Raw genomic sequence first — 17,250 nt, 5'->3', positions numbered from 1 at the left:
GGAGGTCGTCAGTTCGATTCCCGGTCAGGGCACATGCCCAGGCTGTGGACCTGATCCCCAATGCGGGGCATGTGGGAGGCGGCCAGTCAATGTCCTCTCTCATCAATGTTTCTATCTCTCTCTCCCTCTCTTTCTCTCTATCTAAAATCAATAAAGAAAAAAAATTATCAGGTAGATACATGTACTATGAAGATATTTCAGGTATGATTAGGGGAGATGATAAATGGGTACTCATAGAAATTTCTTTAAGGAGGTGCCATTTAAGCTGAGACCCAAGAGATAATGAAGCAGGGACTGGAGTGCTGCTGTCAGAGCTAAGGCACCCCTAATAGTCAGGTTCCGAGTCAGAAAGGACTTGGCTTCAAGAACCAGAAAGAAGGCCAACGTGTCTGGAGCAGAGAGGTCTAGCTCCGGGCTGTGAGGCATTCTTCTGCAGCCTTCGGACTAAAGCCTTGGTCTCCGACTTCCTCCACAGAGGCGTTCACTGTGCGCAGCTCTAGGAGGCCCCAGGCGGTCCAGGTGGGCGGGCCTGCGGAGTTCAGTGGCCGGCTTTCCCCACCAGAGAGTTGTTTTCAAGCTTTTGGTGGGCAAGAAATGGTCTAATTAATAATTTGAGTAAATTACTACATATGCAATTTCACACATACAAGTGTATGTTTGTATAAACATTTTAGCAGTTTGTCAAATCACACCCCCACACGCACCCCCTGCCCCCCCCACACACCCCTTTAGGCTTTAATTAGACTTGATTAAATTGAAAGAGCAAACTGGGTATGGGGCAGGGGTGGTTAATGCACCGGGATCTTCACCCTTTGAGCCTCTGGGTTCCAATCCTTTCTCGTTTACTCCCAGAAATCCTCTGGCAGAAACTCAGGGCTACGCTCTCCCTGAATTCCAGTCCTTTCCCTGTTCAGGTTTGTAATTGCTCTTTATCTTATTAGAACTTTGAGGGAGTTTTAGGAAAGGCTTTTTGTATTTCATCTATATTTGGGTTGTCTCAGTAGGAAGATGGGTTCAAATGACCTCATGAAGGGTTCAAATATCATCATCATGTATTTATATATATCAAATACCTCTTCAAATCTTTTGCCCATTTTATAAACCAGGTTTGTCTGTCTTAATTTATTTATAGTATTTAAAATATAAAATATATATATTCTGGACTCACTACTTTCTTATACATATTATAAATGTCTTCTAGTCTGTAGCTGGCTTTTTTACTTTCTAGATGTCGTCTTTTGATGAACAAAAATTAACTTTCATAAAGTTTAACTCATCAATCATTTGGTGCCCAGCTAGCTTGGGTGTGGATTGGAGTGCTATTCCTGCCCTATTTGTGGTCATCACTATTAAAGTTATGGCGTACTCTATCATAGCCACAGGAATGAAAAGGAACATTTACTTCTTAATTCTTGGGTCCACACCAATGGTTAATGTCATTTCTCTCTCCTCCTCCAGCTCTAGGCTTGGATATACAGATTAATGTTCAGGTTTCTGAAACAAAAGTGTTCCTGGTGGAGTGTAACTCAGGAGGGTGGCTCCCATATCCCCAGATGGAATGGAGAGACAGCAGAGGAAATGTAATTCCAGCCTCATCAAACATCTCTCAAGATGCAGCCGGATTATGGCACCTGAAGACGAGTGTTCTTCTCGAAAACCACACCCATGGTCCCATCACTTGCTGCTTTTTTAATCCAGTGACCCGTCGAGAGAAAAGGGCAAGTATTGTCCTACCAGGTGAGTACCTGTGGCTTGGTTCTATCAAGGAAGAACAGTTTTCATCAGTGTGACAACATACAGATAAAATCAGTGAAATAATAAATGTGGAATTGTTTTATAAACAGTGAACTGCTGTAGACGTATAATACATAAACCTTATTAAGTATCTGTAAACAAGGAAAATATCAGATGCTAAGGGGGGTATTCTTAAAAATCGAAGGTATTGCAATAATTAGAGAAAGAGCCCTTATTCTGTTTAGCATCTCAAGGCTTCAAAAGATATATGTCATTTGACTGCTAGATTCACTATTTCTAGCTTTGTGAACTTGGATATCATGTAATTTTCAAGACCATTGATTCTTTTCCTTTAGAAATGGTAACATATACATTTTTTTAAATTTGAAATAAAATATTGCAAGTAGGCTTTATAAGACATAAAGCGATATGCAGAATTAAGATTGATTTAAAAATTATGGATGTCACAGGTGGACTTTATTACTACCTTGTGAAGAAATAGAGAGCAGTCAGTTGCTAGAGATCCGGATTAGATCCCAACTCCTCACTATTATCCAGGGCTATTCTTCTCTGGAAAAGGGTGGTTGTGATCAGAGAAGTTAGAGGTGAGCACTGCAAAACTGTGCCCTTTGTGCTTCAGCCTGTGCCCAGGGGGAGCCCCCAGCCAAAGGGAAGTGGATGGAAAGTACAAGAGGTTGGTGGAGTGAAGGGTCCACTTGAGGTAGGACAAAACCTCAACTGTTGTACAGAAAGGCTGCCCCCATCGGCAGTTCAAACGCAGTAGAAAAAGGCAGAAAAAGGCACGTGGCTGTACTCCCTGAGGTAACGCAGACACTCAGGTTCACGCGGATTGCTGACCATCAGTCCCTGTAAAGATCTTTAAAACCTGTTGGCCAAGCAAAATTAAGTTTATTAGAGCCAATGCCATAAGACAGAACATCATTTTGACAGAGTATTAATAGCATTCTAAAATGGGTGACTAGGAGAGGATACTTAGTTTTAGAGACTCTAATTGGTGATTTTAAAATAATTCTTACAAGGTGAGAAACTGATTAGAATTTGCAGAGTTTATAATATAACTTTGGATTGGAAACATAGTAAGACGAATGTCTTGAAGTGCGTCTTGATGAGCCCATCTTTAGTTTTGTTGAATAAGCTATTTTAGTTGACTCGCAGTCTTAACCTCCCGGGAGCATGTATTTCCTGGGACCAGTAGCCAACGTATTGTTGTTCCCTTCCAGTTATTTAGTATAGGGTCAGGAAGGATGCCCAGCACCAAAACTGTTTACCACAAGAACAGGAAATTGATTGGTTCCGGTATTGCTTAACATAGGGACAGGGAATTATTTTGGGTTCATTTCTCAAGGGGGACTATTGCTGAAAAGAAGAAAGAGAGGATAATGCCTGAGGGACATCATCAGTGTCTACCAGAGGGTCTTTGAATGTGATCACAGGTCAATTTTAGCCTTGTTGATAGAGTACTCTCAAACAGAAGGTAACAGTTTAACTAGGTCCAGTTCACAAAGGCCTAGTATGAGGGAATTACAAAATGTTTTTTTCCCTCACAGTCATGGAAGCATCAGGAAGTTGATAAATAAATCTTGCAAGCCCTTTTCTCCTGTTCATCAAAACCTCACTTTACGTGTTCACCAAAACCTCCCAAGTTAACTCCCTTATGTCAACTCACAATTTCAATTTCTGTTTCACTTTGCGGGAGACTGACTTTTGGCTTCCCTTTCAATCCTCATTTTAGGTTCTGAGTCACTCAGGAATCTAGGACTGGCAGACCTAATCAGCGTTGCTGAAGCTGACGTGTAAATGTAGACCCCTGGATCCATGTCCTTTTCTTGTTGATTTGTTTTATTTGAACACAAGCCTTTCATAAAATGAAAGAGCACATTCGGTCCCCAAGTAGAAGGGCGAGCTGCCTTGGCAACGGAGCTGTTATTTTCACGTTATTTTTCTGTTGTTTCTAAAGTCCATGTGTCCCTCAAATTCCAATAGTTTGGTGCCAACCCCTCCGGGTAGCCTGCTTCACTTCAAACCATTTTTAAATTTATTACATTACGATATTTATTTTGTGTTCTGCATCTGAAAATTCCATTATGTGGAGGTATTGCCTGTATGCTTCTGTAGTTTGTCTGTCTGTCTGCCTGTCTCCAAGTTCACCTCCTTTATTCTCTGGGAAACAATGCATGCCTCTTTTAACAATATCTCGTACCCAAGGCTTTTTAAACCCAGGTCACCAGCGATTGGAGTAACGATAGAGAAAATGCTAACATCACACTTCCCCCATTTTCTGAACTTTGAGGAGTTCCTTGCTCTATTACCACTAAGAGATTTGTTACTTTTAAAAAAGGTGTATCTTTATCAGGATATTGGGTATTCACTCCTGGGAGGATTTTTCTGTGACATTGGTCCTAGCCTACAGGGAATGCAAGTACCGAGTGTCAGAAGACTGCAGATTTATTTCTGGAGTCTCAGAGCTCTTAACATTGTTTTCAGAACATCCTCAAATTTTACCAGGGGCACTTCTGATCCATTTCCGTAGCCACTGGCTTCCCTAAGTCCTCCATATATTGTGTGCCCAGGACCCTGTGCTACAATTTCCCTCATCTCATAGGTTTGTCCCCTGGAATGTAAGAAAAGAAGTACAAAGTTATTTCTCCATTCAGTCCTCTTCCATCCTTGCCCAATAACTCCCAAATCCTGGTCTTTCCGCCAGTGCAGCTACGCTGGCCAGTGGCCCTCACGTGAATCCCAGGGTGCACAGTACAGAGTGTAATGGGGCCATGCGTTGGGGACACTCCATTGGAGTCTTGTGATCCTGCTCCCCTACTTATCAAAACTTCCTTTCTGCTCTCTCTTTCAGATATCCTGTTAAAATTGGAGTGTATGTCAACACAGATAAATGTATGGCTCGTGATATATTTTTTCACTGTATTTTCTCTTCTGTGTTTAAGACCAAAAGGTATTTCACTCAGATATTAAATGCTTAGAGACGTTTCATACAAAAAGGTGTAAACTTGCATCTCAATGTATTCCATTGCTCTGTGTGCTAAAGAAGGTCTCGGCCTCTCGCTAGGCCTCAGGTTAAGCTGCTCTTCTGCCCCCGGTGGGGCCCCCAGGGCTCAGGCCCGGCGCTGTCCTGCTGTCTGTCACGGTCCTCGCAGAGCCGTCGTCGCTTACTGCCCAGCACTGGGAATCTCCGTAGCAGTATTCTGTCTTCTTCCACAGGCAACCGTGGGTGGTTAGACTAACCACTCAAATCGTTCAGACTATTTTACTTTGTAACACAATAAAGAGAAAAATAGATGAACCAATAACCAGATTCTTGGTCCTCCTGAATCTCCTCTCAATTCTTTTGCTTTTCTATGAAACGAACCTAAATATATTCTCTTTCTTTCTCATTAGAGGTAAAAAATTGAGCCTTAATTTCAGGGAACTGAGAGTAGAGCAGAGTAGGTATCAGATACATTTGAGAATAATTCCTTAAGTACTTGGCCTTCGGAACTTCAGACCATGCAGGATGAACAGCTGAAGTGACAGATTATGACAGCAAATATTTGACGTACAAAATATTTCCTCAAAGAAAGGAGCTGTCATACATTCTAGGCTCTTCTGGATGAAGGAAGAGAGGAATGGAGAGATTTGGGGAGATTATTTAATGTATAGAGACATATATATAATTCAAAAGACAAAGTGCCTTTTTTTAGTCCTCAGCTGAGGATATTTTTTCATTTATCTTCAGATAGAGCAGGAGGGAGGGAGAGAGGAAGAGAGAGAAAGAGAAACAACGATGTGAGAGAGACACACTGATTGGTTGCCTCCCGCATGACCCCAACCGGGGCCAGGGACGAGACCCCAACTGGGGCCAGGGACGAGACCCCAACCGGGGCCAGGGACGAGACCCCAACAGGGGCCAGGGACGAGACCCCAACTGGGGCCAGGGATGAGACCCCAACTGGGGCCAGGGACGAGAGGAACTGCAACCGAGGTACCTGCCCTTGGTTGGAATCAAACCTGGGACTCTGGTTTGCAGGCCGACAATCTAACCACTGAGCCAAAGTGGCCAGGGCGACAAAGTGCCTTTTGAGAGCTCTCATAAAAATGAGATTTCTCTGTGGTTCAGAAACCTTAGGCGAAAAAGGAACAGACAATTTGATGTGCTCAGTCCCCCACCCGCTTTGTAAAGACCTCTATGACTTTGCATTAGTATTTAATGTGCTAGCAGATGTGATACATCATTTTTAGTAAACATCTTACTAACTTATCCAAACAATCCTACGTGGTAGGTTCTATTTATTTTCAAATTTTTAGATGAGGAAATTAAAGATCAGAGTTTTTAGGTGAATTGTTCAAGCTCAAACAACCTATAAATTATATAGCCAGGATTGATACCTAAATGTTTTAAATGCCAAACACTTTGTTCCAACTACAGTGATACCTCGGTTCTCGAACATAATTCGTTCCAGGAGGATGGTCGAGAACCGAATTGTTCGAGAACCGAAGCAATGAAACCCAATAGGAAAGCGGACTCCACAAAGCGTGACTCTCTCTCTGCACTCACACTGATGACGCAAGCAAGGCGCGCTGGGCCGAATGAACACCATTCGGCTCATCTCGGAAGTTCGAGTTCCAAATATTTGTTCGGATTCCGAGACAAAAGTTTCTCGAATCCTGATTTGGTCGAAAACCGAGGCGTTCGAGAACGGAGGTATCACTGTATCATGTTCTTCATGTTGTATATGGGTATTAAGACCATTCTGCCATTCTTGCCGTGGTGGGAAGGTCAGCAATTCATTAGACAGTTTGACTTATTTATTTATTCAACAAATTTATATTGAGCATCTCCTAGGTACTAGCCACTGTTCTAGATATTGACAATACAGTAAGAGGGGAGGGAGCTAAATGTCTTTGCTTTCATAGACTTTATTTCTAGTGGAATGTGAGAAAATTCTTCCTTTTCGAACTTTCTTGTTGGTAGTTGCTGGTATTTGTTGACTTAACAAACAAACATAAAGTGTTTGTCTTTCTCTGCCTAACTTATTTTTTTAACTTTAAATAATTTTTATTTTTCAATTACAGTTGACATGCAATATTATATTAGTTTTAGGTGTGCAACCCAATGATTAGACATTATATAGCTCCTAAGTGATCACCCCAATAAATCTAGTAACTGTCTGCCACCAAACATAGTTATTACAATATTATTGACTATATTTCATATGCTGTAATTTACATCCCCATAGCTATTCTGTAACTTCCAACTTGTAATTTTTAATCCCTTCACCTTTTTCACCCATCCCCTGACACCCTTCCCATCTGGCAATTGTCAAAATGTTCTCTATAAGTTTATTTCTGTTCTGCTTGTTTGTTTATTTTGTTCTTTAGATCTCTTTTGTCTAGTATAAGTATTGCTACCCCAGCATTTGTTTGTTTCCATTTTTATGAAATATCTCTTTCTATCCTTTGGCCTTTTATTAAAAATTTTTATTAATTTATTATTTTTTTATTGCAGATGTCCCTCCTTTTTCTCCCATTGACACCGCTCTCCCTGCTCTTCCTCCCCGCCACCCCTGCCCCGCCTTCACTGCACTGTTGGCTGTGTCCACTGGTTATGCATATATACTTATAAGTTCTTTGGTTTATTTCTCCTTGCCCCTCCCCCACTTCCCTCTGAGGCTGGTCAGTCTGCTCCCTACCTCCATATCTCTGGATCTATCCCGTTCATGAGCCTATTCTGTTCACTATATTCCACAAATAAGTGAGATCATGTGATACTTGTCTTTACTTTTAGTCTCTGTGTGTCTTTCCATCTGAAGTGAGTCTCTTATAGACAGCATATGTTAAGGGTCTTGTTTTGTTATCCATTCAGCATCTGTATGTGTTTTGATTGGATCATTTAATGTAGTTGTTGATAAACATATTTATTGCCACTTTATTATTCACATTTTTTACTCTTCTTCTTCTTCTTCTTCTTCTTCTTCTTCTTCTTCTTCTTCTTCTTCTTCAAGATCCTTTAACATTTCTTATAACACTGGTTTGGTGGTAATGAACTCCTTTAGCTTTACCTCATCTGGGAAGCACTTTATCTGCCCTTCCATTCTAAATGATAGCTTTGCTGGATAGAGTAATCTTGGATGTAGGTCCTTGCTTTTCAAGACTTTGAATATTTCTTTCCAGTCCCTTCTTGCCTGCAAGGTTTCTTTTGAGAAATCAGCTGACAGTCTTATGGGAGCTCCCTTGTTGGTAACTGACTGCTTTTCTCATGCTACTTTTAAGATTCTCTGTTTGACTTTAACCTTTTGCATTTTAATTACGATGTGTCTTGGTGTGGGCCTCTTTGGGTTCATCTTATTTAGGACTCTCTGAACTTCCTGGACTTGTATGTCTATTTCTTTCTCCAGGTTAGGAAAGTTTTCTGTCATTATTTTTTCACATAGTTTTTCAATTCCTTGCTCTCTCTTTTCATTCTGGCAGCCCCATGATGTGAATGTTGGTATGCTTGAAAGTTGTCCCAGATGCTTCTTATACTATCCTCATTTTCTTTATTCTTTTTTTTTTTTTCTTTTTGCTGTTCTGATTGTGTGTTTTCTGCTTTCTTATCCTCCAAATCTCTGATTTGATCCTCTGCTTCATCTACTCCACTGTTGAGCCCCTATAATGTATTCTTCATTTCAGTTAGTGTGTTCTTTATTTCTGACTGGTTCTTTTTTATGTTTTTTATGTCCATTTTTATGTTTCCTGTCTCTTTGTTGAAGTTCTCACTAGGTTAATCTACTCTTCCCCTAGGTTCACTGCACATCCTTACAACCAGTGTTTTGAATTCTGCATCTAGTAGATTACTTGTCTCCATTTTGTTTAGTTCTTTTTCTGGAATTTTGTTCCATTTGTTTATTTGTGATGCATTTCTTTGTCTCCTCATTTTGGCAGCTCCCTGTGTTTGTTTCTGTGTATTAGGTAGAGCTGCTTTGTCTCCCAGACTTGGTATAGTGGCGCTATGTAGCATATACCCTGCATAGTCCAGTGTCCCAGCCTAACCAATCACCTGAACTGGGCATTCCAGGTATGCCCCTTGTGTGGGCTGTACACCCTCCTCTTGTAGTTGAACCTTGATTGCTGTTGGCATATCAATGGGAGAGATTTACCCCAAGGCCATTTGTCTGCAAGAATTGGCTATGACCACCATAAAAAATCAGCTGTTCAGGCCCTGGCCGGTTTGGCTCAGCGGTTAGAGTGTCAGCCTGTGGTCCAGAGAGGCTCAGGTTCGGTTCCCACTAAGGGCATGTACCTCGGTTGCAGTTTGTCCCCGTCCCTGGTTGGGTTGTACGGGTGGCAACCACTCAATGTGTCCCTTTCACGTCAATGTTTCTCTCTCTATCTCTCCCCCTCTCACTCTAGCTGAACAAAAAATGGAAACATGTTTTCAGATGAGGATAAAAAAAAAAAAATCAGGTGTTCAGGGGCCAGCCCCACAGAAGAGAACTTACTTCAGCAGGGCTATGGTGCCTGCTGAATCCACCCCTTCAGTGTGTCTTCAGTGTGGAGGCAGTTGGGTAGTGCTTCAACATGGTTGGAAGCTATCCACCAGGTGTGTTGGTTCTGGGGTTCCCCAGGAGGTCTGGCCACGGTGCTTGCCTGCCTGATCAGTGAGGGGAGGGCTCAGAAAAGGAACAGTGACCTCTGACAACACTTCTGTCTGGAAGAAAGCTGCCCCACCAGCTCTAACCCAAGTGCCAGGCAACTTAGTTCCTTCCCACATTCACTGGAACTCCCAGTAAGTCTGTATGTGGGCCTTTAAGAGGAAAACCTGAGACTCTAGAAGCCCTCCTTCTCATTCAGCCACAATCCCTGCTGATTTAGAGGAGTTCTCTTCCTGGCACTGGAACCCTGGACTGGGGGGCCTGGTGTGTGGCTGGGACTCCTCGCTCCTCATTGGGGATCTCAACAGCAGATATCCTTCCTGATTTTTATCTGCCACAAATGGGTGAGACCAGCTCATTCTGAGTCTCCACCCCTCCTACCAGTCTTGATGTGGCTTCTTCTTTATATCCTTAGTTGTCAGATTTCTGGTCAGCTAGAGTTCACTTCGTTCTGAATGAGGATTGTTCTGTAGTTGAACTGTAATTTTGATATGGTTGCCATCATGACCAGAAACTCCCCTGTCTGACTTATTTTACCTAGCATAATACCCTCCAAATCCATCCATGTAGAATCTAAAAACAAAATAAACGAACAAAACAAAACAAACAAACTCATAGGTACAGAGAACAAACTGATGGTTGCCAGAGGGGATATGTGATAAAAGTGAAGGGATTTAAGAAATACAGACTGCCAGTTATAAAAATAGTCACCGGGATGTAAGGTACATTAAGGGAATACAGTCAATAATATTGTAATAACTATGTATGGTGCCACATGGGTACTAGACTTATTGTGGTAATCACTGTGTAAAGTATGTAACTGTCTAATCACTATGTTTTATACCTGAAACTACTATAATGTTGTATGTCTACTATAACTAAAAAGATAAAAACAAACAAATACACAAAATAAGGAACATAAATGAAATAGAAACAAAATCCACGTTTCTCTCTCAATGTTCTCTACTGTAAGCCTAGTATTTATAGTTATTTTCCTTGCATTATATGCCTCAGGATTACCCAACAGTCTTGTCATTTTTCTCTAAAAATGTTATGAATCAGTAAATGAATCTTTTCTTTAATCTAGCTTGATATAGGAAATTATGGTTTAATAAGAAGAGGTGTCCAGTCTTGCAATGATCTCTCTTACACCACGGTAAACTCCCTAGAAAATAAATATTCAAGCAAAGATTGTCTGAATAGCAGGGATGCTGTGGAGAAGAGCCTTCTGTTATAACTTGAGGCCTTTAAACCTGTAAGATTCTTGTCTTCCAAGGCACTTTTGTTGTCTTAGCTAACTCAGAGTTTCCAAAAATGACCACTTTTTGGTCCTATAAAATTTAGACCCTTAAACATCCACAAATTACAGTGACCAGGGCCCTACTCTTTCTAGATCTTATTTCTAGGCTGATTACATGCTATAGAATATGGGGAGAGTAAGAAGAGTCATTCTTCCTAACTCTGCTCTGTCCTCAGCCTAAATGACTCTGAGCCCTGATTCCTGGTTTTATCTTCACCCACAATCCTGCCTTCCGTACCTGAGCTCTGACCTTAAAAAAATGTTTCCTGTATCCAGCATGATTGTTGTTATTCCAATGTATCCCCAAAGTCCTCCTTCCTAATTCCCTTTCTCTTTGACTCTTTTTCAGTTTTCCAGGACAGCTGTCCCATTCTCTTTAAAATTACGTTTGAGTGTTTACCATTCCTGATCCATATTAGCACTTTTCCTCTCTACTGGCATCTTTGGCACAGAGGTAAGTGAAACTAGAAAAATGGGTTTTTTCAGGTCATCTCTTCTCTGGCTGGTGCCCTCTTCACTAGGAGACATGTAGTTAAAGCTGGGTGACCTTTGTAGCAGCAACAGGAGGAGGCGTCAGAATTTAGGTGACAGCTCAGAGTCTTCATATTCTGTTCCCTGAACTGTTAGAGGCCCAGAGTTTTAGGCTTTACTGATGGCTGTATTTCTGCCACCACTCATGGTGTAGTTGCTTGTGCACCAAGGAAAAGATAAACACCTTCAGATTTTATAGACATTTTATTCAAAATTTTCAAGTCCAGACACTCATTTACAAAACACAATTACTGATGTCACCTATAGATTGGCTCTAAGCCATGATTCAAAACTTTTTTGAGTTATAGATCTTAGAAAAATTAATGAAAAAATCTAAAAGCATAATTTTTACTTACGTTATTTTCTATTTAGTTTCAAGACTATTTAAAGCCATCATTTTACCTTCTTGCTTGTATATTTAGATGCTATTTAGAACTGTGATTATATTATATCTTGTACTTATTATGATAGTATCTCAAAATTAGCAATACTATTCATTTGTAGTCAATGGGAAGTATTTACATAGGACAATGACTGGATAAGCAAAAGGTTATTTTATTATTTGCTAGGGCTTTTTCAAATCTGTTACTGAATTTCCCCCAAACAAAGCTCATTGCATATATTTACACCTCTAGTTACAAACCCAAGCCTCAAATGTTAACAAACAAATGAGCCAAAAAGACAGCCCCTTCAGGGTCAACTAGAAAGTACTAAAATGGAGTTCTTTTTCTAACAGTATGGGGAAGTCTGAACACCCCAAACCACTCTCTGATAACAATATATCGTTGCAACATCTGTCTGTCTGTCTGTCTGTCTGTCTATCTATTTATCTATCTATCTATCTATCTATCTATCTATCTATCTATCTATCTATCTACAATCTATATTTATCAACCAACCATAATTTTCAAATTATTTTTGAGCTACTAAGATGCATGCTAAAGGAAATTCTTCAGACAGAGGAAAATAATACCAGAAAGAAATGTGAACATTAGGAATTAAGGAAGAGTAAGAAAAATGATAAACATCTGGGTACATTTATTAGATATTTTTCTCCTCTTAAGTTCTTAAAAAACCCAGTTGGCTATTTCTCTTCACGTTGTCCCATCACTTGGCTCTGGACACAGAAACACACACAGGAAGACTACCGCAAAGTGGATGTCTTAGTCTGCGCGGGGTACTATAACAGAAGCACGGATTGGGTAGCTTATAAACAACAGAATCAACTCAATTATGAAAACAGATGGAATGATTAAAATTATAAAAAAGAAAATGAAGTTATTAACAATACACAATAGAAAAAAAAAGGAAGAATGAAAATGTGTAGATAGAACAGAAAGGTCAAATATGTACAAAATAATGTTAGAGATTTAAAACATCAATAAACAAAAGGGATAAACGATCTATTTAAATAAAATGATTTTCAGACAGGTTAGATGAAAGAATTAAAATCTAATTATGTGCTTTTTGCAAAAGGAACATTAAAGCATAAAAATAACTAATTAAGTCTGAAGTGAATTAATACCTTAAGTATTCTCAGAAGATTATCCTCACCCGAGGATATTTTTCCATTTTTTGTACAGATAGAGTGGGAGGGAGAGAGAGGAAGGGAGAGAGAGAGAAACATCGACGTGAAGGGACACATCGAGTGGCTGCCACCCGCACGACCAACCAGGGCCGGGGACAAACTGCAACCGAGGTACGCGCCCTTAGCGGAAACCGAACCCGGGTCTCTCCGGACCGCAGGCCGACGCTCTAACCGCTGAGCCAAACTGGCCAGGGCTATTCTCAGAAGATTAAAAAAGACTTTTGGAACAAGTTAATAATGTTTGGCTCCATTGAGTTACATACCATGGTTGTTGGAGATTTTAATTCTATATTATTTAAGCCTCATAAGAGATTATTATAATTATTGTTTTATAGAGCATTATTTATTTATATTTATCCAGATATTTATAAGTTTTTTATCTTTATTCTTTCTTACACGTCAGACTTTTCCCAATGTGCTACGCCTCATGTTACCTTTTTCTGTTATCATTTTCTGTCCTGAAGATATTTTCTAGCTTGTCTCTTTCAGTTTTTGAAATATATATAGGTGTTTTATAAGATTCTGTCTCATCATTGCAATATCTAAAATTGCTTTGCATCTCTCTCTGATTTCTGCTAAATGTTGTCTTTATAGCTCTAATTCCTTTAACAGATATTTAATAAGGGTCTACTATGTGCCAGGCACGTTTCTGAATACTGGGGATTCAACAATGAACAAAAAAATTGAAAGAGTCTACCTTGTGGAGCTCACATTTTAGTGACCACGTTTTGCATTAATAAAATGAAAACCACCATCTCTAATTTCTGTCTGGTCCTTCTAGGGTCTCATCACAATGGCAGCATCTTCAAGTCTTGAATTTAGTAATCATGGCTCTTTTTTTTTTAAATTTAATTTTATTTGTTTATTAATTAATTTTTGTTACAGATGTTTCTCCTTTTTCCCCCTCTGATTTCCCCCTCCCCTCCTTGTCCTGTCCCCAGCTTTGTTGTCCATGTCCATTGTTCATGCACACATGCATATAAGTTCTGTGGTTCATCTCTGCCCCAACACACCCTCTTCTGGGGATTGTCAGTCTGTACCCCACTTCCACGTCTCTGGGACTATCCCATTCCTCAGACTGTTATGTTCATAATATTCCACAAATAAGTGAGATCATATGATACTTGTCTTTCTCTGTTTGGCTTGTTTCACTTAGGATGATACTTTCTAGGTCCCTCCATGTAGTCTCAAAGGATAAGAGATCTTTCTTTCTTACAGCTGCATAGTACTCCATTGTGTATATGTACCACAGCTTTGTTATCCATTTGTCTACTGATGGACACTTGGGCTGTTTCCAGATCTTAGCTATTATAAATAGTGCTTCTACAAATATGGGGGTACATATATTCTTTCTGATTGGTGTTTCAGGCTTCTTAGGGTATATTCCTAGAAGTGGGATCACTGGGTCAAATGGAAGTTCAACTTTTAATTTTCTCAGGTAACACCATATTGTTTTTCATAGTGGCTGCACCAGTCTGCATTCCCACCAGCAGTGTATTAGAGTCCCCTTTTCTCCATACCCTCGCCAACACTTGTTTGATGATTTGTTGATGGCGGCCATTCTGACAGGTGTGAGGTGATACCTCACTGTTGTTTTAACTTGCATCTCTCTGATGATTAGTGATGTTGAGCATTTCTTCATATGTCTCTTAGCCATTTGTATGCCCTGTTTGGAGAGGTGTCTATTTAGTTCCTCTGCCCATTTTTTAATTGGGTTCTTTGTCTTCCTTTTGTTGAGTTGTATGAGCATTCTATATATATTGGAAATTAACCCCTTATCTGATATATCATTGGCAATTATGCTCTCCCATACAGTGGGTAGCCTTTCCATTTTGATGATTGTATCTTTCGCTGTGCAGAAGCTTTTGAGTTTGATGTAGTCCCTTGTGTTCATTTTCTCCCTTGTTTCTATTGCCTTAGGTGATGTATCAGTGAAAATTCTGCTGCATATGATGTCTGAAATTTTGTTGCCTACAGTTTCTTCTGGGATTTTTATGGATTCATAAGTCACATTTAAGTCTTTTATCCATTTTGAGTTTATTCTCATGTAGGGTGTAAGTTGACGGTCTAGTTTCATTTTTCTGCATGTAGCTGTCCAATTTTCCCAACACCATTTATTAAAGAGGCTGTCCTTACTCCACTGTATGCTCTTGAATCATGGCTCTTTTATCTTTGTTTGTCCATTTGTTACTTAAGTGGATTGAATCTGAGCTCCTTCAATATCATGATCATATCCAGTACACATTTCATATCCAAATTTTGTCTTCCACTACTGAGCTGCAATAATAAACAATTTTGTTTTATCCAAATGCTCAGTGTTCCAACTTACTATCTCTATGACACTTCTGGAATGTTTTGCCTCTGCAGCTCCTAACCAAGGGTATGAAAACAAATGAGCGTATCCTCACTTACCGCGGATGCACGAGGAGACGCCTTGCAGTCTGCACTGAGGCTCAGCCCGCATTCCCACGCTCATCTAAACTGCGGTCCTGTCCCACCAGGCAGCCTGGAGCTGTGGTCCCAAACTAGGCCCAGAAAAAACACAAGGAAATGAGAGCTAAAAGGCAGGTTTTCCTTGGTCAGTGCTCTCCCTTTCCCTTATTAAGTGGGATATGTTTTTTTCTTTTATTTTTATTTGTGCATCTTTTCCAGTCTCTATTTTGTACTGTTTAAAAATACATATTGTTTTTAAAATGTTTCTCTCTTTTCCAGTCTCTATTTTGGATGCCCTAGCCCCACTGTACAGTACTTGGATGTGTGATTTGTCTACAATTATGAGTACTCTGATGCTGTTTTTCACCATACTCATTTTCCTTCTATTACATTCCCTGGAAGGTAAGTGAGATGACGACAGTGGGCCTCTGACGGTATCGTCACCGATGCTGCCACCTGAATCGCTTGTGCGTGTAGCCGGCACTCTGAAACTTCTGTTAGCGGCTCCAATAAGCTCTAGGGAAAAAATGACTTCTTGGGTTATCCTTAGTTTTCTTCTACATCAGCAAGCAGAACAGGGACATTTTAGCAATTACCTCGTGCCTTGTTCCATGCCCAGTGCGCCTCGTTCCCCAGTCCTCCTTCACGGGTAGCAGAGCACAGAGGTGCGGGAGCAGGGGCTCTACCATCTGCATTAAAGACTCAGCGGCACCAGAGGAGGGCCTCAGCCAAACCATGCCTAGTTGTTGGCCAGTTAATTGTTGAAAGTTTGCTGCAGACCTGCAAGGAAGGTTCTCTTTGACATTTCGATGGAAACTTCCTTCACCTAAAACATGTGACATGGTAATGAAGGCACATGTATAAGGGGGGCACATGTATAAGGGGGAACCGTGCCATCCATATCATAAGCAATTCCCATGTAAGGAATCGGGGGTGCCGCCGAATAAAACAGAGAAGAGACTGGAGGGCCAATCAGCCGAATAAACAGGGATCAGGCTTTATTGGGTACACTCCGGGCGGGTTCACAGACTCCGGGGGTCGAGTCCTAGAAGCCGCGCTCAATGTAGGGGCTTGTGTCTTTTATATCTGCCTGTTGCAGCTGGAATTTGTCCCTTAGGGTTTGGCCCTGCGGGGGTTATGCATGGAGCCTCTGGAATATGAATAGATAAGATGGGAGTTAATCTATAGGCTCCAGGCAGGCCGTTCAGGGTGGGAGACAAGGCTGAGCAAGGAGACAATGGTCGAGCACTTTGCCTGGCACCAGTCCCCAGGCTATCGGACATTCCCGACTCTGTGATAATGACAAAGGGGCGCAGGTGTCTTTCTGGCTACTTCGAGCTGGACAGGGGCGGCGTAAGGGGAGGGGGCCCATGTCGGCATGATCCGGGCCTGAGGATCTGGTGAGAGGTTGATAATGGCTTAGCATCATGATCTCGTGCACCGTCTGGCTGGTGAGGGCCTTCAGTCGGTTTTGTAGTAGGGAGGAGAGTAGTCGCAGGAGACAGGGTCTGAAGGCTAGGGCTAGAAAAAGGAGAGTTAGGGGACCCATAAGCGGTAAAACCCAGTGTGCCCAGTTGGAATTGAACCAGGTGCTCCAAGATTGGTCTCGCCTTTCCCGAATGTGTTATGCTCTTTATCAGGGTGATGTCAGGAACAGGCAGGGAGGCGTCCTGGGGGACTATATTGATGTTGGGGGTGAGATATATCAAGGTGCAGGTGCCGGTCCAGTTAGTGGGGAGACACATATAGGTGGTGGACCCACACATATGGCAGAGTAGGCTGAGGAGGACAGGTATAGGCAGACCAAACAGTCAGGCGCAAATGTGGAGTTGGCCTTATAGAGGAGGCGTTGGGTCAAATTCAGGGTACGAAACAGATGGGAGGATTCCAGAAGCAAAGGAGAGAAGGTGGCAAGAGTGAGTGGGCAAGAGTGAGGGGCGAGGCCCAGAGTCAGACTTATCGTGGATGATCCAATTAGGGCGTCTTGTGTATTCTGATTTTCGTCGGCCCCAATGGAG

The 17,250-nt window shown here is 41.3% G+C and overlaps 1 pseudogene; it reads left to right on the top strand.

The window, feature by feature from the left end:
- The first annotated feature begins 223 nt into the window (after positions 1–223).
- Positions 224–16,877, top strand: LOC118626778 (annotated as a pseudogene).
- The last annotated feature ends 373 nt before the right edge of the window (positions 16,878–17,250 follow it).

The sequence above is a fragment of the Molossus molossus genome, unplaced genomic scaffold, assembly GCF_014108415.1.
Source record: "Molossus molossus isolate mMolMol1 unplaced genomic scaffold, mMolMol1.p scaffold_m16_p_12, whole genome shotgun sequence".
Classification (NCBI taxonomy): Eukaryota; Metazoa; Chordata; class Mammalia; order Chiroptera; family Molossidae; genus Molossus; species Molossus molossus.
The sequence above is the reverse complement of the archived record's forward strand: the minus strand, read 5'-3'. Positions and strand labels throughout refer to the sequence as shown.